Source organism: Nomascus leucogenys, chromosome 22a (assembly GCF_006542625.1).
Source record: "Nomascus leucogenys isolate Asia chromosome 22a, Asia_NLE_v1, whole genome shotgun sequence".
Lineage (NCBI taxonomy): Eukaryota > Metazoa > Chordata > Mammalia > Primates > Hylobatidae > Nomascus > Nomascus leucogenys.
Window position 1 is genome coordinate 58,371,804 of NC_044402.1, and position 22,482 is coordinate 58,394,285.

Below are 22,482 nucleotides of genomic sequence, written 5' to 3' on the forward strand. Positions count from 1 at the left end.
CCTTTCTGGTGACCCTGAGGCTGAGCTTTTGAAGGGTACCGTGTTTTTGAGGTCCAAGGATCAGCATCATTGGGTCATATTCTGACTGCAGACACCATCTCTCCAGGGATTTATGGCAACCTGCTCATGTGTTTAGCGTGGTCATTACAAATTTTAATATGAAGTATAATAAATTTGCAGGTAATTCATTATGTAAAAGACCTTTTTATTGACTGAAATACATTAAAGTTTTTAAAAGTATTTGAAATGTATGTAGCAACTTTTCAACTTCTTCCTTTAAAATTTCTCTCCTATAATAATTATTCCTAAATGTTTACCCTCCTATGAAGTCCTCAAGCCTACTCCCTCACCTTCAGCCAGTGGCCTTTTATCTCCTGACTCACAATTAGTGCATCAAGTAATAGCTCCTTAAACTTATTGCACCTACGAACTAACTGGCATCTTAGCCTTCCTTCCCAGTCCAATGAAAAATTCATCTGTCGTCCACACTGGTATTTTATACTTATGTTGTGAATTCTTTTCTTCCCATCTTGGGGGATATTCTATTAGTCATCCCCTCCTTCTTTATCCTCAATCGCTCCTTCTCTGTTGGCTCCTTTCCCTTACCTATAAACATCATACGTGCTTCCTATTGGAAATAACAGCAACAGCACAGAACCTCCCTATGCTACCAACTCTTCTCTTGACAAGAAAAGTTTCCTGAAAAAGCTTCTTGTTACCTTCTATTCCTCACCTTTCATTTATTCCTCAATATAATCTGGCTCTGCTGCTACTATTTATAACCACTCACACTTAGCTCACCAGTGATTTCCAAATTGATATATTGATTGTTTCAGTCTTTAATTTAGTTGATCTATCCAGTATTTGATACTATTGGCCACTGATTCCTTCTTGATATTTCCTTTCTGGTTTCTAGACAACACCTCTTAATCCCCTGCCCCTTTCTGGCCCTGGCTCTCTCTATTTCTGCACTGAATCCTCTTCCTACTTATAACTTGATATTCCCTGTCTTGGGCCTACTTAAAAGAAGAAAACAGCTTTATTGAGATATAATTTACATACCATACAGTTTACCCATTTAAGTGTATAAGTTTTTGGCATATTCACAAGGTTGTGCAACTATCATCACAATTTAATTTTAGAACATTTTCATCACCCCCAAAATAAACCTACACCCATTAGCAATTATTCCCTATTCCCCTCCTTCCTTCATCCTTTAACTATAGGCAGCCACTAATCTTCTTTCTTTTTTTTTTTTTAAATATGGAATGCTTCACAAATTTATGTTTCAGTGTTTCATCTTTGTGCAGGGGCCATGCTAATCTTCTCTGTATCTTTCCAATTTTAATATATGTGCTGCCCAACTGAGCACTACTTTCTGGCAATAGATTTGCTGGGCCTCATTTTTGCCTATTTAGATTTTACTTGTGGGATCTCACCATACTCACTATTTTAGTTTACCCCCATATCATGGTTACTCTGAAATCTGCCTATCAAATTTAGACCTCACTTTTGATCTCTAGGTTCAGAGTCACCTACTTTTTCCTCATTTCCCATAGATGTCCCATTGGCATCTCAAACTGAACATGTCCAAAACTGAACTCATCAGTCCTTTACCACATCTTATGCATCTATTTTGGAGAATGGCAATATTCTCACATCCAGTCCCCAAACCTTTGCAGTTTTTCAAACTAGGAATATAGAAGATAGAATAGACGGCTCCCTCATCCATCCTGCCCCATCTGTCTTCTCTTTTAAATTTCTCTGGACTCTGCCTTTTGTTGTATTCCCATTGCTGTTTCTTTGGTTCAAGCCCTATAATAAGCCTCTGGACAAGTCTCTCTGCATCCCCTTCCCCAACCCATCCACACCAGTTTAATAAAGATCATTAGAAAATACAAATTAATTATTAAAACTTCTTTAAGTTATGGAGGCATTCAGATTTAAGTAATAGAAAACCCAACTTAAGATGGGTTATTAATAAACAGGGATTTCTATTCTCTCATAACAAGAAGGCTAGAGATGGCCACAGGCTTTGTTTGAGCAGTTCTACCATGTCATTTTCAGCATATTTGGGATAATCTGGTCATTCCCTTGTGGTTGGAGAATGGTTGGCACAGTTACAGATATGGTGTCTAAATTCAAGGAAGGAAGGAAGGGAAGGGGCAGAGCCAGCCATGGTTATTTATCAGAAAATCTGAATATTTGCCAGAAGACTTTTCAGTTAGATTTCTGCTTGCCCTTCACTGGCCAGAACTGTCACAGGCCATCTGTCACTATAAAGCAGGCTTGGGATGTGAGGTTTTATCTTTCCTAGTGTCTGTAGTAGAGGTAGGCAAGGGAGAAAGAGTTGGGTAATGCATATTTCTCCCCTACTTAAAATCCTTCAGTAGCTTCCCACTTCTTTCAAGATCATGAAGTTCATTCTTAGTCTAATGCCAAAGGGTTCCTCGTACTGATGTCCTGTGATAGGTCGAGTCTACCATTTGTCCACACTTCTTACAATTCTTCAAACGGACCATGATCTTTTAGGATTACTGTTTTTGTCCATGTTATTTCCAGCTAAGAAAGCCTCTTTCTATTTCTTTCCTCTCTTTTCTCATACACCTCCAACAAAAACAAAAATACTCAAAACAAAAAAAAAGGGTAACTCGTGCTCTTTCTTGAAAGTCCAGTTCATAAGTTATCTCCTTAAGGAAACTTTCATGACTCCCGCCTCATAGTAACAATTTAGTTTTTTGTTGTTGTTGTTATTGTGAGACTCTTAAAGGCAGTCTAAAACTCCGGTTCTTAGTTTAGAATCTGACAGGTAGTGAAGCTCAGTAAATATTGGATGAATGAATGAATATTTGAAGTTTTCTACAAGTCGGTTTCATTCTCAATTCTCATGAATTTGCTAACTTCCCCAAATATCCTGTATCCCTCTTTTCCTTAAGGGGAAAGAGACAGATGCTTTTCACATTGTATCTTATTTTTATTTATTTATTTGAGACAGGGTCTCTCTCTGTTGCCCAGGCTGGAGTACAGTGGCGTGATCTCAGCTCACTGCAACCTCTGCTTCCTGGGTTCAAATGATTCTCCTGCCTCAGCTGCCCGAGTAGCTGGGATTACAGGCGCTCACCACCATGCCCGGCTTATTTTTATATTTTTAGTAGAGACAAGATTTCACCATGTTGGTCTCGAACTCCTGACCTCATGTGATCCACCCGCTTTGGTCTCCCAAAGTGCTGGGATTACATGCATGAGCCACTCTGCCTGGCCCCGTATTTTATTTTAGACATATAGTTATACCTTACTTATGTCTTACCCTGTGTTTACTTCACGGATACACAGATCAGACACTTTAGAAAATGAGTTGAAATTGGCCAGGCGTGGTGGCTTATGCTGTAATCCCAGCACTTTGGGAGGCCGAGGCGGGCAAATCACCTGAGGTTGGGAGTTCGAGATCAGCCTGACCAACATAGAGAAACCTCGTCTCTACTAAAAGTACAAAATTAGCCAGGAGTGGTGGCGGGCCCCTGTGATCCTAGCTACTCGGGAGACTGAGGTGGGAGAGTCGCTTGAGCCTGGGAGGTGGAGGTTACGGTGAGCTGAGCTGAGATTGTGCCATTGCACTCCAGCCCGGGCAACAAGAGTGAAAATCCATCTCAAAAAAAAAAAAAAAAAAAAAGAAAATGAGTTGAAAATATCCCTGACTTTTTTTTTTTTTTTTAATTGAAGGGACTTTCATCCTTTGAGAGTTTTAAATCAAAGTTTGATATTTAATGTTTGTATTTCAATTTGTAATCTAAAAATAATTCTGAATTATTCTGTAACCATTTTACCTTATAACCAGTACTGTCATCCAATTCCAGTTCCTGAATTTGTGTTTTACTTACAGTCACATTAGTGCCAAGTGGTATTGCTTTAACTGTCATAAGCTTAAAAGGAAAGATTTGAGGCAATTTTTATGTATAATTTATGCATTCATGCCAAATGAGAGCCAAATGCTGTGCTTTGGTAATCTGTTTAACTAATTTTGAGAAATGTGGTGGTATATTTGAATAAAGAGCATCAGAAATGGCAAATATTGGACCGGATATGGTAGCTCATGCCTGTAATCCCAGCACTTTGAGAGGCAGAGGCGGGGGAATTGCTTGAGCTTAGGAATTCCAGACCAGCCTGGGCAATATAGCAAAACCTTGTCTATATAAAAAATTATTTAAAAATTTTGTCGGGCATGGTGATGTGCTCCTATAGTCCTAACTACCTGGGAGGCTGAGGCGGTTGACTGCTTAAGCCCAGGAGTTTGAGGCTACAGTGAGCCATGATCATACCACTGCACTCTAGCCTGGGCAGCAGAGCAAGGCCCTATCTCTTTAAAAAAAAAAAAAAAGAGAAATGGCAAATATTAGAGTAAATATAGAGCACAAATTATAACATTGTCTTGTGGGGTGTATAAAATATATAGATGTTTGACACTTTTAGTGTAAAGAATGGCAGGGGAGTAATGGAATTCCTATACATTTGCAAAGTTTCTACATTTTATGTGAAGTAGCATATTAACTTAGGTAAAATGAAAAGTTCAGGATGCATATTTTAACTCTCAGAGCAACTAATTAAAAAAAGCAAACCCAAGAGATAAACCCAACTAGAACTTCTAAAACATATCCAAATGACCTGAAGAAGGCAAGAAAAAGGGAACACAGGAACAAAAAACCAGAAGAGACAGATTGAAAATAAATAATAAAATAATAGACCTAAATCTAATAATATCAATAATTACATTAAATATTAATGGGCCAAACACTCCAATTATGAGACATAGATGACCAGAATCAATAAATAGCAGGGCCTAAGTATATGCTATTTACAAGAAATTTACTTTAAGTATAAAGACACAGACTGAAAGTGAATGGATGGAAAAAATATAAATGATGCAAACAATAATCATAAGATTAGAGTGGCTATATTAATATTAGGTAAAGTAGATAATCAAGGCAAATGGTATTAACAGAGACAAAGAGGATGTTCCACAATGATGAAAGGACCAATCATTCTGGAAGACATTATCATAAGTGTGTATCTAACTAATATAAACCTAACCTCAAAAGGTATGACATAAACATTTCAAAAGTAAAGGCAGAATTAGACAATGCTGTAATCATAGTTGGTGATCAACAGAGTTTATAAGCATACGACTTTCAGCAATTGATAGAACATCCACACAGAAAATCAGTAAAAATGTAGGTAGAGATCTAAACAATGCTACCAACTATCTTGACCTAACCGATACTTCTAGAAATACCACACTCATTGGCCAGGTGCGGTGGCTCATGCCTATAATCCTAACATTTTGGGAGGCCGAGGTAGTAGGATCATTTGAGCCCAGGAGTTTGAGACCAGCCTGGGCAACATGACAAAACCCTGTCTCTCCAAAAATACAAAAATTAGCCAAGCTTAGTGGCATGCACTGTAGTCCCAACTACTCGGGAGGCTGAGGTGGGATGATTGATTAAGTCTAGGTGGGTGAAGTGGTGGTGAACCATGATAGCACCATTGCACTGCAGCCTGGGTAACAGAGCGAGACCTGGTCTTAAAATGAATAAATAAATATTTGTAAAGAAACACCATACTTACATGACTCATTCACGAAGACAGACTATATTCTGGGTCAGAATACAAGTCACAATTAATTTAAAGGATTGAAATAATACAGATTATACAGGAATCAGTAATATCTCCAAGAAAACCTCAAATATTTATAAATTAAATAACATTCTTCTAAATAATTCATGTATCAAAAAGGAAACCATAAAGGAAATTTAAAAATATTTTAAACTAAATGATAATGAAAACACAGTATCTCAAAATTGTGGGGTGCAGCCAAAGCAGTGCTCGGAGGGAAACATATAGTTTTAACTGCTTATCTTAGAAAAGAAGGAAAGTCTCAAATCAATTAACAAAGCTTCAACCTTAAGAAGTTGGAGAAGGTATTGGGGGGAAGAGCAAACTAAACACAAAATAAGTAGAAAGAAGGACATAATAAAGGTAGGAGCAAACATGGATATAATTGAGAAGAGAAAACCAAGTTAGACTCTTAGATCAACAAAGTTTATAAACTTCTAGCTAGACTGATCAAATCACTGGTATGACAAATGAAAGAGAGGGTATAACTATGGAACCCACAGACATTAGAAGGCTAAGAAAACTGGTTGCAGTGGCTCATGCCTCTAATCTCAGCATTTTGGGAGGCTGAGGTGGGAGGATCACTTGAGCCCAGGAGTTCAAGACCAGTCTTGGCAACACAATGAAATCCCAACTCTCCAAAAAAGGAAAAAAAAAAAAAAAAAAAAAAAAGCTGGGCATAGTGGCTTGCGCCTGCAGTCCCAGTTACTCCAGAGGTTGAGGTGGGAGGATCTCTTGAGCCCAGGAGGTCAAGGTTGTAGTGAGCTGTGACTGCACCACTGCACTCCGCCCTGGGTGACAGCGAGACCCTGTTTCAAAATAAAGTAAATAAAAAGAAAAAAAAGGATAAGAGAATATACTATACAACTTGATGCCCACAGAAGCGACAAATTAGATTAAATGGATTTTTTTTGAAAAATATGACGTTAACATTGATACAAAAATGTAAAACTAAGATGGCTTATTATTATGAAAATCGTTCTTTACTTTGTGGATTCCTAAAAGAGTCTTGTGGACCCCAGAGGTTTATGGACCACATTTTGAGAATTGCTGCTTTAGATGGGTGTAGTTTATTATATGTACCTTGTATCTCAGTGAAGTTGGTTAAGAAATATATATGTACATATTTTTGTATATACGCATAAAAATATATTGCATAAAAATGTGTGTGTGTATATATGTATATATGTGTGTATGTGTGTGTGTGTGCATGTGGGGGTAATCTGGAATTTGTTTTACTTTAAGAAGTTTCTGTCATTTTGAGTGTATAAAACACTGACTGACAGTGTATTTAAGACTATGACATTTTTGATAGTATGATTGAAACTTTTTTTATTCCATTTCTGCTAGACTTATTTATATAATTTTTTTTTTTTTTTTGAGATGGAGTCTTGCTCTGTCGCCCAGGCTGGAGTGCAGTGGCACGATCTCAGCTCACTGCAACCTCCACCTCCCTGGTTCAAGCGATTCTCCTGCCTGAGCCTCCTGAGTAGCTGGGATTACAGGTGCCCGCCACCACACCCGGCTAATTTTTTGTAGTTTTAGTAGAGACAGGGTTTCACCATGTTGGCCAGGCTGGTCTTGAACTCCTGACCTCAAGTGATCCAGCCACCTCGGCCTCCCAAAGTGCTGGGATTACAGGCGTGAGCCACCATGCCCGGCTGCTTATTTATATAATTTTTATTGGAAGAGTAATCTATAGACATCTATAAAAATAAAATATAAAAAAGAAGTAAAAACAAAATGCAAAAACAGTGAAAATGGTTTGACCAACTTATAAGGACAGCAGAAAATTTATAAGGAAAGCCTAGATATAAGGGGAACTTTCTAATCTTTATGTAAGTAATTTTTCTTATCAATTTATGTTTATCTGTAGCTCTTTATTTACCTATCCCCCCATCCATTCATTCACGTATCCATCTATTCATCCAATCATCCTTCCTCCTTGTGCATATTGTGTCATGCCTTAGAACTACTCTCATACCAAGTTCTTGAATTCGGACATGTCCTTCTCTGATCATACCCCTTTCTGTCTCTGGACCTTATTGTGAGCTCTTTTTTATTTTTGAGACAGAGTCTCGCTCTGTCGCCCAGGCTGGAGTGCAGTGGCGCGATCTCCGCTCACTGCAAGCTCCGCCTCCCGGGTTCACGCCATTGTCCTGCCTCAGCCTCCCGAGTAGCTGGGACTACAGGCGCCCGCCACCACGCCCGGCTAATTTTTTTTTGTATTTTTAGTAGAGACGGGGTTTCACCGTGGTCTCGATCTCCTGACCTCGTGATCCGCCCGCCTCGGCCTCCCAAAGTGCTGGGATTACAAGCGTGAGCCACCACGCCCGGCCTTATTGTGAGCTCTTAATGAGTTCCCTTCTTACCTTCGTCAGGACCGAAGTCTTCTCTGGGGGTCAGCCTGTCATTACCTTCTTATTTAATGTCACTTGGCAGTCTGCTCACCCTTGGACCAACAGTTTTGAGAAACTTTGTTATTCTCACTTCACTCGTGCCATTAATTAGTCCTTCTGCCACAGTGACTTTGCCAACTCCCAGACTTGGTGACTGCTTTTCTATTCTTGTGCCTGGGAGGCATATCCTTATTGGACAGCTTCACAAAACTCAACCATTTGATTCATTATGCTGTCTAGCAGTCATCACTGCCCTTTTGTAGTGTATCAATTAGCTGCTTCTTTGTAACAAACCATTTAAAACTTGGTAGCTTAGACATTAATCATTTAGCTCACAATTCCGTGGGTTGGTGATCTGGGCTGTGCCCAGTTGGGCACTTGGTCTGGTCTGAGTCAGGCTTGGCTCATCACAGCTGGAAGTCACCCAGGTGTCTTTGATGAGCTCTGGCTGACTCACGGTTTTCCTTTGCATGGTCTCTCCTCTTCCAGTAAGCCAACACAGGTTGGTTCACATGTGGTTAGATTTGGGTTCCAAAAGCAGCAAGAGTGGAAGTGCATGAGGCCTCTTGAAGTCTGGACTCTGGGCTTGTACAGTGCCTCTGCTGACACATTGTTTTGGCCAAAGCAAGTCATAGCGGGTAGAGAAGAGTCCTGATAGGAGGAGTTACATTGTATTGTGGCCATTTTTGCAATCTACCATAGGTAATCTTTTGATTTATTTTTGGTTTGCTACTGTCTGCTATCCCTAAAGTACTCATGGTAAGCTTTTTCTGTTCTTTTCCCTGGACAGTCTTTTCCAATTTCTTGGCTTTCATATGTATGGAAATTACTTCTACTAGACGTTTTTAGGCCCAACTTAGTTTTTCAAAAATTTCAGACTGGGTGCTGTGGCTCATACTTGTAATCCCAGTGCTTTGGGAGGCTGAGACGGGAGGGTTGCTTGAGGACAGGAGTTCAAGACCAGTCTGGGCAACATAGTGAAACAAAAAATAAAAAAATTAGCTGGGCATGGTGGTATGCACCTGTTGTCCCAGTTACTCAGGAAGCTGAGATAAGGAGGATCACTTAAGCCCAGGAGTTTGAGGCTGCAGTGAACTATGATCATGCCACTGCATTCCAGCATAGGCAACAGAGCAAGAATCTGTCTCAAAAAAAATTTTTTTAAACATGTATATATATATATATATATATATATATATATACACAGAGAGAGAGAGAGAGAGAGAGAGAGAGGTGTAATTTCTAGTTTTAGAATATTTTTCATCATCCCCAAAAGATTTCTCATGCCTGTTTGCAGTCAGTCTCTGTTCCAATCCCTAAACCCATGCTGCTTTCAGTATCTGTAGATAGTGCCTTTCCTGGACATGGCATATAAGTAGAATCATATAATATGTAGTCTTTCACATCTGGCTTCTTTCATGTAGCTTAATGTTTTTGAGGTTTGTCCATGTTGTAGTATGTATCCGTAGTTCGTTCATTTTTATTGCTGAATAGTATTTCGTTCCATGAATATACCATACTTGATTTATCCGTTCACCAGTTGATGGACATTGGCGTTTCTCCCTAATGATTAGCTATTACAAATAGCACCGCTATGAATATGTGCTTAAAACCATTGTGTGGACATATATTTTCATTTCTCTTGGGCAGAAACCTAGGAGTAAAATTGCTAGGTTGTATTGTAAGTTTAATTTTTAAAGAAATTCTCCAGTTGTTTTTTTAAATGGCTGTACAATTTAATATTCTCATCAGCAGTGTATGTGGGGTCCAGTATCTTGACATCCTTGGCAATACTTGTTACTGTCTGTCTTTTTTACTAAAGCTATTTTATTGGATATGTAGTGATAGCTCCGAGTTTTGATTTGCGTTTCCCTAAAGACTAATGATGTTGAGCATCTTTTCACATGCTTTTTAGCTATTCATATATCTTCTCTGATGAAGTGTTCAAATCTTTTGTCCATTGTAAAATTGATTTTTTTTCTTATTGAATTTTAAGAGCTCTTTATACATTCTGGATACAAATTCTTTAATAGATATATAGTTTGCATATTTTTATGGTCTGTGGTTTGTCTTTTCATTTACTTAATGGTGTCTTTTTAAGTGCAAAGTTAAAAAATTTTAGTAAGTCCAATTTATCAATTATTTCTCTTTATGGATTATACTTTGGTGTCATTTCTAGGAATTGTTTGCCTCATCCAAGATAATAAAATAAGTTTCCTGCTGCTTTTTTTTTCAAGGCAATTTAGTTTTGGTTCTTACATATAGTTTGGGTTTTTCTCTGTTTTTTGAGTTTGTAAATTGCTGGTATTAGTTTTTTAAAAATATTTGAAAGATTTCACCAGTGACCCATTTGGGGCTGGTGTTTTCTCTGTGGGAAGATAATTTTAAGTTGTTAATTCCACTTCTTTACTTTTGTGTGCCTATTCAGATTACTTTTCTTCTTGACTCACTTTGGTAATTTTTGCCTTTCTAAATGGTTCATTTCATCTAAGTTATCTAGTTTGTTGGCCTAAAGTTGTTTATGGTATTCTCTTTTGCTCTTTTTAATTCTGTATGGTTGATAGTACTTTCGGATTCCCTTTTTGTTTGTCTAGCCAAAAAGTTGGGGCTTTTGTTGTCCTGTCCTGTTGCACACTTCTGTGACCGCACTTGCATCCAGGAAGGAAGATAAAAATCAAACATAAAGGAATAGGAGTTTGCCCTGCCTGTGGTATTGTTGAGGGGCTGTGAGAAAAGAAAAAAAATGAGTGATTTCTGTACTTTCTCTGAGTCTTAAGACTTCTCCTTCTCACCTCGCTACCCAGAATTAGGGCACTTTTTCTGGAGCTCTGTATCTGAACCTCAGTACCCATTTCTGGGTTTCAGGCTGCACTGCTGCGTTGCATTCAGTCTGGGGAATAATGGAGGTCAAAAATGGCAAACTCACAACTGGTTTTCATATACTTTGAATTTGGGCCTTTTTACTTCAATTGGCCTGCTGCTGTTTACGTTTCAGAATCCTCAAGTAGCTGCTCAATGCATTCTATTCAGTTTTACAGCTGTGTTCAATGAGAGACGTGCTTATTCTACTTTATTGTAATTGGGAACACGAACTGACTTTAACTAGTCTGTCCTCCATCCACTTCAAGCCTGTTACTTTTCTCTTTTTATTTATTTACCCTTTAGAAAGTCTTGTAGGATTTTGACCGTTGGTAAGATGATGCTGGTAGAGATGTGTATTGCTACATATAACTCATGAAATACTGAAGATTCCATTTATTTTACCATTATACAAATTTTTTAGGAATCAAACATCAATAGATCTTTCATTTTGGAAAAGTTTCTTTTCTTATTTTTTTGGTCCAATCTCATTATTCTTTTTTTTTTCTTTTTTCTTTTTTTGAGACAGAGTCTCATTCTGTCACCAGGCTGGAGTGCAGTGGTGTGATCTTGGCTCCCTGCAACCTCTGCCTCCCGGGTTCAAGCAATTCTCCTGCCTCAGCCTCCCGAGTAGCTGGGACTACAGGCATGCACCACCATGCCCAGCTAATTTTTGTATTTTAGTAGAGACGGGTTTTCACCACGTTGGCCAGGATAGTCTCGATCTCTTGACCTTGTGATCCGCCCGCTTTGGCCTCCCAAAGTGCTGGGATTACAGGTGTGAGCTACCATGCCCGGCAATCTCATTATTCTTTATATTTTCTGCATTTCTCTCCAACTTCTATACATAAAATAGATTGAGATTAAAGAACTACTTGCAGATTTTAAAGAAAACAATATGTATCTCTTCATGTTTACTGATGAGTTTACAAAGAGTAGAAATTTCACATTAAGAAGTAATTAAGCAGTAGACCATTAACAAGTTTTAAATAACTAACAGACCAACTTTGAAGAATCATTAAAAGAACATTAAATAAGTATATTCCTGCTACTGCCCACTCTGCAGTGAGCTGCACGCACCAGGCAGCAGGCAGTTTCGAGCATTTCAGACTGATCTAGAGTGTGACTGCCTCTTGTTTTAAAAACAGTTGTGGGGCATCCCAAAGTGAATCCCAAATACATTCTTAATTGTTTAGACTCTCTTGAAATATTTGGATTACCTAGCTGTATGTCTGAATCATCAGCTGTTCTGGGTGGGAGATAAAATTGGGAAATTTTGGCTGGCTACTGCTATATTACAATTTCTCTAGAAACCTCAGTTAATAATGGACTCAAGCATGTCTTGAGCTGTTCGCTGAGAAACTATGGCAACGGGCCTTTTAATTAAAGCTGAAGTAGTGTGTGTAGCTTAGGAAAACAGAGATACTGCCAATTGATAGGGTGACAGTATGGGAATTATCCATGAAGTAAAAAGAAATTTCTTTTTAGATATAGTTAACTCTTTTTTACCTAAGTTGTTCAAAGAAACACTAGTAAACTCTTAGTGGACATCAATATTTGGCTTTGGAATATGTTACGATATTTTTTAAAGCATATATACCTTTTAATTTTTTTAAGAATAATATTAAAATTATTTTGTGTTTTCTGAGTATATGTTAAACTGAGAGTTGGAAGTTATTGGAAGGGTCAGCCTAGAGGCATCCTTAATGTCAGAGGGCAGCCAATCTGAAATAGTCCACAAAACCAATGATTTCTCCATTTTGGTGATGGAGACATTAGTGTGCCTTCATTCTCTCTCTCCATGTCATATTCTCTCTCTCTCTCTTCCCCACTTTCTCTCTCTCACTATATATATAATATATAATATATATATTTTACATGTATATAAAAGTGCACTAGTGGGCTGATGATTGACAAATTAGTAAACTGTCCCCCTCTTGAGCTAACGCATTTACAGACAGTGTGCTGGAATTTATAAGCCCAGACCATAACAAAAAGTAATTTATCATTCTTAGCTTTCCAAATTAAAAAAATAAAAACTAAGTAGAAAAGCAAGAGTTGTCATTTTTTGAGCATCAAGTATGTGTTATGCTAACAACCCCCAGTGATGGGCAGATTCTATTATCCCTTTGGTGGGGGCTGAGGAGGGGGAGAATTTGAGTTTATGTCTGTTGTTTTAGCATCCCATCTTAAAAAGTGTCCCTGTTTGAGGATAAATTGCAGTCACCTGGTGAAGGCAATAGCTGGAAAGATGAGTGGCATCTGATTAAATAAAATGTTCTACTTGGGAGGCTGAGACGGGAAAATTTTTAGGAGCCAGGAGTTTGTGACCAGCCTGAGCAACATAGTGAGACCCCCATCTCTAAAAAATAAATATCTATATATAAAATAAAACAAAATGTAATAGTGACAAATGTAAAAGCCCCTAAGCCAGAGACAATGTAGGAATTGGCTCTGACAAAAGCCTGTTATCTGGTTTCCTTGGCTTTGGGTTTCAGTTCACTTTTTATGATACTGTTGGCAGAGTAAGCTATCTAAAATAAGATCTGATCTTCCACTCCTTTTGCTTAATGGCTTTTCTTTGCTTAATGGCTTCCCGTTGCTTACAGGATAAGCACACCCTTTCTTGGTATCAGCTCCCACATACCTCTAATGCACACCTTAAACTCAAACAAGACCCAGCTGCTTGGTTCCTTGCCCCAGTCTGTTTTCATGCCATTGCTCATGCTGGAATCCCTCTATTCTACTTTTTTGTTGTTGTTGCAAACTCCCATTTCTACTTAAAAATGAGGATTAAACATCATTTTCTTCCTTTCTTTATCTCACATTCTTCCCTTCGTCTTCCTGGACATTCTCCCCTCTTGTTATCGAACTGAACTAACTGGGGCCTGCTCACCTGGCGTGGTAAGGCCAAACATCCACACTGAGGTTTGCAGTGGAAGAAAGGAGGGCATTTATTTGCAGGGTGCCAAGCAAGGAGAATAGGGCAGCTTATGCTGAAAGACCCGATCTCCTCAATGGCTTGCAAGTCAAGTTCTTAAAGGCATGGTTAAGTCTTAGGAAAGCAGAAGTTACAGACAAAATCATAAATCAATATGTGGAGGTTACACATTGGTTTGGCCTACAAAGGATGGGATATCTTGAAGTGGGGGCAGGTCATAAGTAGATTCAAAGATTTTCTGGTTTGTAATTGGTTAAGGAAGGGAAGCTTTGTTTAAGATCTGAGTCAGCAGAAAAGATTGTTAGCTCTGGTTTGTGGTTTGACTTCTTTCAAGCCCATCAGGAAGAAACTTACAGCAAAGAGAAGTGGTCAGAGATCAGTCCTCAGTTCCTCCTATCTGAGGTCTACATGCTGTTCGGTGGGGGTCTGGGTTTCTGAAAAACAACTCAGGAACATATGTTAAGATTTTATCTTTACTTTCTATGGAGAACCAAACATTGTATTATTTTAACTTCCTTGGATATTGTTTTAAGCTACTATTACCTTCTTGCTTATCTAGTTGCTCATTTATTTCTCAGGGAGAGCTAGGTACCTGGAAATTCCCTTGAAGGAATTCAGGATTTTCCATTATTTCTATGCTTGGGACCCACAGACCCCTAAGAAGTGTCCCTGCTCCATCTCACTCTGGGACTGGATGAGGGCACCAGATATGGGGATTTACACACCAAGGCAGGTGGTATGTAATTTTTATCTTGTTTCCATAGCCTTGTGTGGCATCTGGCATGGAATAGGCACTTACTATTTGTTGAATATTTGACGTTGGCTAAATATTTGATGTATACAGGAATGGAGTTAAGTGAGTAAACTAGAGTTACCAGGCATATTTGAGAAAACACAGAGTAGTTGAACTTCAGTTCTGCTGTTTTCCCTCCTCCTTCTCTCCCACCCTTCTCTTGTCTCCCGGCTGCCTGTTCCTCCTATGCCTGTTCTGTGGCTTTCCAGAATACCCTGGTCAAGGAATTGCTCTTCCCTTAAATGCCCCTCTATTAGTTCACTTCCATTCTGCTGATAAAGACAAACTTGAGACTAGGTTTGGAAGACTTTTTCTGGAAGAAAAAGAGGTTTAATTGGATTTAAAGTTCACATGGCTGGGGAGGCCTCAGAATCATGGCAGGAAGCAAAAGGCACTTCTTACATGTTGGTGGCAAGAGAAAATGAGGGAGAAGCAAAAGCAGAACCCCCCGATAAAACCATCAGATCTCGTGAGGCTTATTTACTACCATGAGAACAGTCTGGGGGAAACCACCCTCATGATTCAAATTATCTCCCACTGGATCCTTCCCACAACACATGGGAATTATGGGAGTACAATTCAAGATGAGATTTGGGTGGGGACACAGAGCCAAACCATATCATTCAGCCCCTGGCCCCTCCTAATCTCATGTCCTCACGTTTCAAAACCAATCATGTCCTCACATTTCAAAACCAGTCATGCCTTCCCAGCAGTCCCCCAAAGTCTTAACTCATTTCGGCATTAACCCAAAAGTCCAAAGTCTCATCTGAGACAAGGCAAATCTCTTCTGCCTATGAGCCTGTAAAATCAAAAGCAAGCTAGTTACAGGTATTGGGTAAATACAGCAGATCCAAACGGGAGGAATTGGCCAAAACAAAGTGGTTACAAAGGCCCATGCAAGTCCAAAATCCAGCAGGGCAGTCAAATTTTAAAGCTCTGAAATGATCTTCTGTGACTCCAGGTCTCACATCCAGGTCACACTGATGCAAGAGGTGGGTTCCCATGTTCTTGGGCAGCCCCGCCCTTGTGGCTTTGAAGGGTATAGCCTCCCTCCTGGCTGCTTTCACAGGCTAGTGTTGAGTGTCTGTGGCTTTTCCAGGCCAACAGTGTAAGCGGTTGGTGGATCTACCATTCTGGGGTCTGGAGGTCGGTGGCCCTCTTCTCACAGCTCCACTAGGCAGTGCCCCAGTAGGGACTCTGTGTGGGGGCTCTGACCCCACATTTCCCTTCTGCACTGCCCTAGCAGAGGTTCTCCATGAGTGCCCTGCCCCTGCAACAAACTTCTGCCTGGGCATCCAGGCATTTCCATACATCTTCTGAAATCTAAGCGGAGATTCCCAAAGCCCAATTCTTGACTTCTGTGCACTTGCAGGCTCAATACCACATGGAAGCTGCCAAGTCTTGGGACTTGAACCCTCTGAAGCCACAGCACTCTTTGGGGACACAGAGCCAAACCATATCAGCCCCTGAGCTTCCAAAATACCCTTTGCCTTTCTTTCCCAAACTTCTACCCTCAACTCCAATCAAAATGCCATTTCTATATTGAGGAATGCAGCTAGATATAATTAGGAGATTATCATATCAACCTAATTTATGCCAGGCTATAAATGACTGACAGTGAGGCAGCAGGAAGTGTTTGGATTTTGAATTCCACAATATAAGTGATTGATTTGGTGTCAAATTTCTGACTGTGTGTATAACCTTCTCTTTCACATAGTATATTAATGCCATCCTAAACATGTTTTCATGCAAGAGTTTTGGATTATGTCATGCAATCGTGACAAAGGAATATTCTGAGAGCTGCCTGCCTGTAACCAGTTTCAGCAACATTGCTGTCTTTGTTCAGCAGCATTTGTGCAATTATTTGAATATTTTATTGCTTTTTCATATCTTTCTTATATAAATGAATGAACACTAGAAAAATTACTGATAATGCTGGTGATGGGAAATTAGGTCTCATATAGCAATTCACTTCAGATAAAGATATAAAAAATCAGGTGAGCCAGAAGGAAGAAATTCTTAGCTTCAAGTGGATACTCCCTGAATTAAAGCCTGTCTAGAATCTGTTTTATTGGTAGGAAAAGAAGCAAAAGCAAGGAACTGTATGGAATTCTGGAACTCTATCATTGAATATTGTATACAAAAAGGAAGATATAACTAAAGATTTTTAATCCTATATTTTAGTTTTTGGGCCCTGAAATCCAGTTTCTCATGAGATTCCTACACATTTCATTTTTTTGTGTGTTTTCTAGAAAACATTTTACGCACAAGACAGGCTGCTGGTAAAAGGTTAGGAAAAATGCCTGGGTTTCCTTCAAGCTGTCCCTTCTTCGAAGTTATTAATTCTTGCCTTAGATCTTTTCAACAACTGGAATCTAGGTAATAGCTTTGCTGCAATTACTTTAGTAGATCCCAAAGTTAGGGCCCTGAAAAACCAAGATATGGCATAGGCTTGTTGGCTAGGCACTGAGTGCTACAAGATGAGGCCAGAGGTCTGCAAACCATCATCACCTTCCTTACCTTTTGGTGTCCTTACCCATACACAATTACCAGATCCTGGAGGCCAGCTCACTTTGTGCCATTAGTTCTGAAGGGCTTGGTCTTATTAACCCAACTGAGAGGAGCTTCTGTCAGAAACTTAAATGGAATACAATCAAGTTGAATAAGACTTGTCTCTACCTTTGAGGAGTTCTCTTTTCATTTCCTTTATCTTGCAGTGATGGGTGGTCAGATAAGAAATGAATCATTCATTGAATTTAGTGTTGATGCTTCTTTTCTTCTCTTGATGCTTCTTTTCTTCTCTTCTTTGGCTATGCCTGCATTTATCTGAGAGTTTTCTATACGTTTTATATAGAATAAAATGTAAATTGGGTTTATTAACATTTTATATATGTTTTATATAGAATTAAAGGGTAAATTGGGGGATTAAAAATTTAGTGTGGCAGCCTTTGCTGTTCTTGTTTTTATTTGTTTGATTTTTGAGAAGGTAGAACATTTACGTGATTCAAAAATCAAAGCATATAAAAGTATATCAGTGAGAATTCTTGTTTTTTATTTCTGGAAGAGGAAATCTTCTAAGTAATGACTATTCTTAGTTTCTCTTAAATCCTTTCATTATTTTTCCATACACAAGGAAATAAAAATATATTTTATTTTACCCATTTTATATGGATAGTAGTATATTGTATACACTGCTTTGCATCTTGTTTTATTCACTCAATGTATCTTGAAGAGCTTTCCATAGAGAAATACTTCTTTTTATAGGTGCATAGTATTCTATTGGATGCATGAACATAATTTAGCTAATCATCCACCTATTAATGTATTTGGGATTTTTCTAATCTTTCAGTATTACAATCAATGCTGAAATGTAAAACCTTAGCCTTTTACATGTGTGCAAATGTTATCTGTGGGATAAATTCCCAGAAGGAGAATTGTGGAATCAAATATTTACATATTTTGATTTTGGTAAATATGATCACATGGCCATTTACAACGGTTTATTTTAATTATCAAAGCTTCATAATATGCTGTAGTCCTCCCTTATTGGTATACTCTTTTAGTTGTATTCTTTTTATTCCTATGTGAATATTAGAATTGGGTTGTCTAATTCCAAAGGAAAAAAAATCAGTATTTTTGTTGAACATGTTAAATGTGAATTTTATTAAAGGATAAATGGAATATTTATGATTTTGAGTTTTCCTATCAGTAGGTATACTTTTCTGTTATTTCAACTCTTCTTTTTTGGCAGAGTTTTTTTCATGTATTTCTTCCATATTTCTTGTAAAATTGTATCTAGTATTTTATTTTGGTTGTGATTAAAAACAGGTCTTTTTTACATTATGTCTTCCGTGTATAGTTTCTATAAGTGAAGCTATTGGTTTCATTTTCTTAATCTTATAATCTGCTAACTTATCTTACTGTTTGTAGTGGATTTTGTTATAGTAGAATCTCTTGGGTTTTCCAAGTGTACTAACATATCATCTGCAAATAGTGATTATTGTATATCCTCCTTTCCAACTTTTGCATTTTATTTATTTCTCTTGTATAATTGTATTGGCTAGGACATCCAGCAAAATGTTAAATAATAGAAATAAGAGTGAGTACCTTTTTCTTGTTCCTGACTTTATTGGGAAAGGCTCTGATGTTTCCTTAATTAGCGTAAGTGGGCTTTTGGGTTGAGATAAATCTTTGCTGGTCATTTACTCTTGGTCTTCCGGCTTCACCTCACCCTTCTATTCTATACTCTCTGGTGTTGGGGCTGGGACTCCTTTGATAGCACAGTGGGCTCCGTCAATAGGGGGCACTGGAGGGAGTTTGGAAAGTGATAGCACTTTCTGGTGGGCTCTGCCAATATGAGGTACTAAAGGGAGCTTGGAAAGGGGAAGGAGGGAGAAGCACTTCCTGTCTCTCTTGCTCTTCCTGTCAGAGGTGCCCCAGTAGGGGTATCTCACCTCAGCTTTATGTATTTATTTTTCTAGATTGCCAGAGCCAGCCTCATCACTCCGCCTTGTAGGTACCAGCAGCAGCTAGGCAGTGCCCCTACCTCAGAGGTATGAGCCCCAACTCAGACGCACTTCCCTCCTCTGAGCTCCTAAAGAACTAACAGCAGCTGAGCAGCTGAGCAGTGCCCCCTTCTCACAGGTCTGAGCCCCAGCTTTGTGGAGCCCTTCCTTTGAGCTCCCATGATCTTGTAACTTAATCTCATCCTTTGGAACCCCTCAAACTGGAGGTGGTAGCTGCTTCCTTGCATTTATTGTCTGCAGGTTGCTCAGTGTCCTAGTTTTGCTGTTCTAGTCCTCTAGTACCTGTTTAAACAATTCCCTTTATTAAATCCCCTCTGTTGAAATATCTAATGTGCTTTCTGTTTTCCTGAAAGGACCCAATCCTGAATGACTCATGCATTCCTATTTTATTGAACATTTTTGTCAAGATCAGTTGCTCATTTTTTTCTAATTTTTTTTTCTGTGTCAAAGGGGGTGATTGTATGGTTTTTCTTTTTAGACCTGTGAAATATAATAGGAACTTTTCTAACCCTAGACACTTCTAGAATTTCTATAACAAATCTCCCTTCATCATATTGTATTCTTTTAATGCACTACTGATTCTACTTGCTGATATTGTAATTAGGATTTTTGTATTAATATTTATATCTGAGATTGGTCTTAATTTTTCTCTTTTAGGGAAATCCATGTCAGGTTTTTATTTCAATGTTATATTTGCTTTATAAAACCTTTGGATCTCCCATATTTTTGCTAATCTCTGGAAAAATTCAGATAGCATTTAACATTAACATTTCCAGGCTTTTGTTTTTGTTTTGTGTTGTTTTTATTTTTTAAGATTTGGTAGCATTGCTTTATGAGACTCTGGGTTGGGTACTAGTTTGGTATCATATAATGGGAAAGTTATTTCATTAAATGAATCCAGAAATGACTAATAGATAAAATGATGTTTGTGTGTTCTGCAATAGCTGGGCTAGTTAAAAAAAAAAGCTTTTTTGGCTATCAGCATTAGTTTAGACCAAACTGTGAAGTAGGCAGCATGTCTCTGGTGCCCTTTTTATCCTTTAATTATTGTACATATGCATCTAATTAATTCTCCCTCTTACCTGCTCTTTTCCCTCCTATTCTGTTGCCAGTCTGCTGAAGTTACCTACTGATACTGTTTTTGGAGGTATGACTCTGCAAATAAATATTTGCATTTTCATAGAATTATGAATATGCTCTTGGCAGAATCTTGGGTCCTGGTGCTGTATGTTTTGTGTCCCTTCTTCCTTCTAAGTTATTCAAGTACATGTATTCCTGAGGTGAAGCATAAGCGTAGCAGCTTGAGGAGAGCGTATCCTCCCATTGACTTAGTTACACAGATTTAATAAGCTCTACACTCAGGAACCTTAGAGAGCCTCCAGTCTTCCTCTTAATAAAAAGAGGGTCGCCACTTAACTACCTTTAGCGTGAGTAAAGGAAAAGGTGGAATAACACCTGTTATTGTGAACTCATCGCTAGCTGCCTGGCTCATCATTTTTTTCAGTGCCTTCATGCATCCTCCTCTCTCTGGCCAGCAGGTCTTTCCTTGACTTTGTCCCTATTGAATCCTCACTGGTTTTTGAAGCGATGGCCTTGGCTTCCCTCACGCAGTGGTTCCTCCTTCCCCTCACGAACTGAGCCCCTCCTCAATTTCCCCTTACTGTCTCCTGAGCTTACTTCTATCATGTTACCATCATTACATTATTTACTTATAAGTCTGTCTCCTTCACCAGGCTGGTTGCTGCTGAGGGTGCATTCCATGTTTATTCTCTTTTGTTTCCAATGCTTAGCTCACTGCTGTATATATAGTAGGTTTCAAAGTACATTAGTTGAATTACTGAATAAATGAGACCCAACAAAAAGTGGAGAGAAAGAAAGATGAGTGGCAAATGGATAAATGGACTCTGTAGGGACTTTTAGTACCATGCTCCAGACATGTTCCAGATGCTAAAAAGGTTTTTTTTTTAATCCACCTGTACTATATGAAAAGTAAACATAGTGTTTCATTCAGAGTGAACTTAATTTATACTTGATTTATGTTCACATTGTGGATGCTTTTCTGGCAACACACTCTCTACATCTGCTTACTCGAAGGCATATATCAGAATAAGTCAGAAAGACAGTTTCAAGACTATGAAAGTCTAAAATCCTCCGGTAGCTTTATAGTAATTTAGCTTTTGGGTCAGGAAATTTGGGTTTATTTTTCCTGCATCAGGAAATTATGTCCTGCTTCAGGAAATGATGATAGTAGAGATAAGGGAATCAAAGGGATTAATAAGGGATGCTAAAAATAGATTCACTGGGAGCTAAGATGACCTGAAAGCAGAGGATTAAATTGAGGGGGTTGAGGGAAATAAAACCTATTTCCATGATGCTTCCACTTGGAAAGTATAAATATAAAGAGAGCTTGGGATTATGTTTAGCTTGAATGTTTTCCCATCTTAAGCTGCTGGAAAAATTCTAATTGGCAAGCTGTGTTTGGAAGACAAAGAGAGGAATTTAGAATTCTTTGGAACTGCTTTAGCCACCAAAATTATTCTGAACTGTATAAACATTGTGATCCTTTTCCCACTCAAAATGTAGATATGTAAGAAGGCCAATTTTTACCTGTAAGTCGATGTGGGTGCCTATCTCTTTTCCCTGTTTCTGCCATCTCTGCCAGGGGCAGAGTGTGCTTTAACTCCTGACTACTGGCTTTGCCAATCTCCATAGGGTCTAGGTGAGAAAAGTCATATGCTCCCTATTAATGTTATTTGGACCATATGTTTTTTAAAAATAATTGATTGGTCTAGCATTATTATGCTAAGAAAGCTTTTTAAATGGACTGACCATGGAGTAGCTTAAATAGATGATTTTTAATTCCTATGAAAAAAACAACACTAGTGTGATGTTAGCCAATTCCATCAAAGTTTGACATGAGATGGAATGTCCTGATCCTCCTCCTCGTATCTTATTAAATTAAAGAAATACTTTTATTAAAGCAAGCATTTGTGATATGGATTTTTCTTTAAACTCAAATGACCACATATAGAACTCGGTGTCCCCCTCCTCCCCATCTCTTTCTTACTATGCTGTTGGTAATGTAGTTTTCAGTCCTTTGTTACAGGTGTTCTAATTATAAAAGGAGTAAGCTGGATTAAGTCCATTTCCATAGCACAGGAAAGTGGCCTCTAATTAAGCCTATTTTGAATTTTTACTGTGAATGAGAAGTTACTTAGGAACACTTTAGGGGACACAAGATAGGGTGAAATGAGAGATCTCTCCTGCACTGTGGATGGAGAGTCACTTATTCAAACA

The 22,482-nt window shown here is 38.5% G+C and overlaps 1 protein-coding gene and 1 pseudogene across 13 annotated transcripts in view; one reads left to right on the forward strand and one right to left on the reverse strand.

Moving 5' to 3' along the window:
- The window catches only part of DST (dystonin), a 492,147-nt gene that overhangs the window by 7,701 nt on the left and 461,964 nt on the right, over positions 1–22,482 (forward strand). The window lies entirely within an intron of this gene.
- Positions 1,260–1,372, reverse strand: LOC115832539 (annotated as a pseudogene).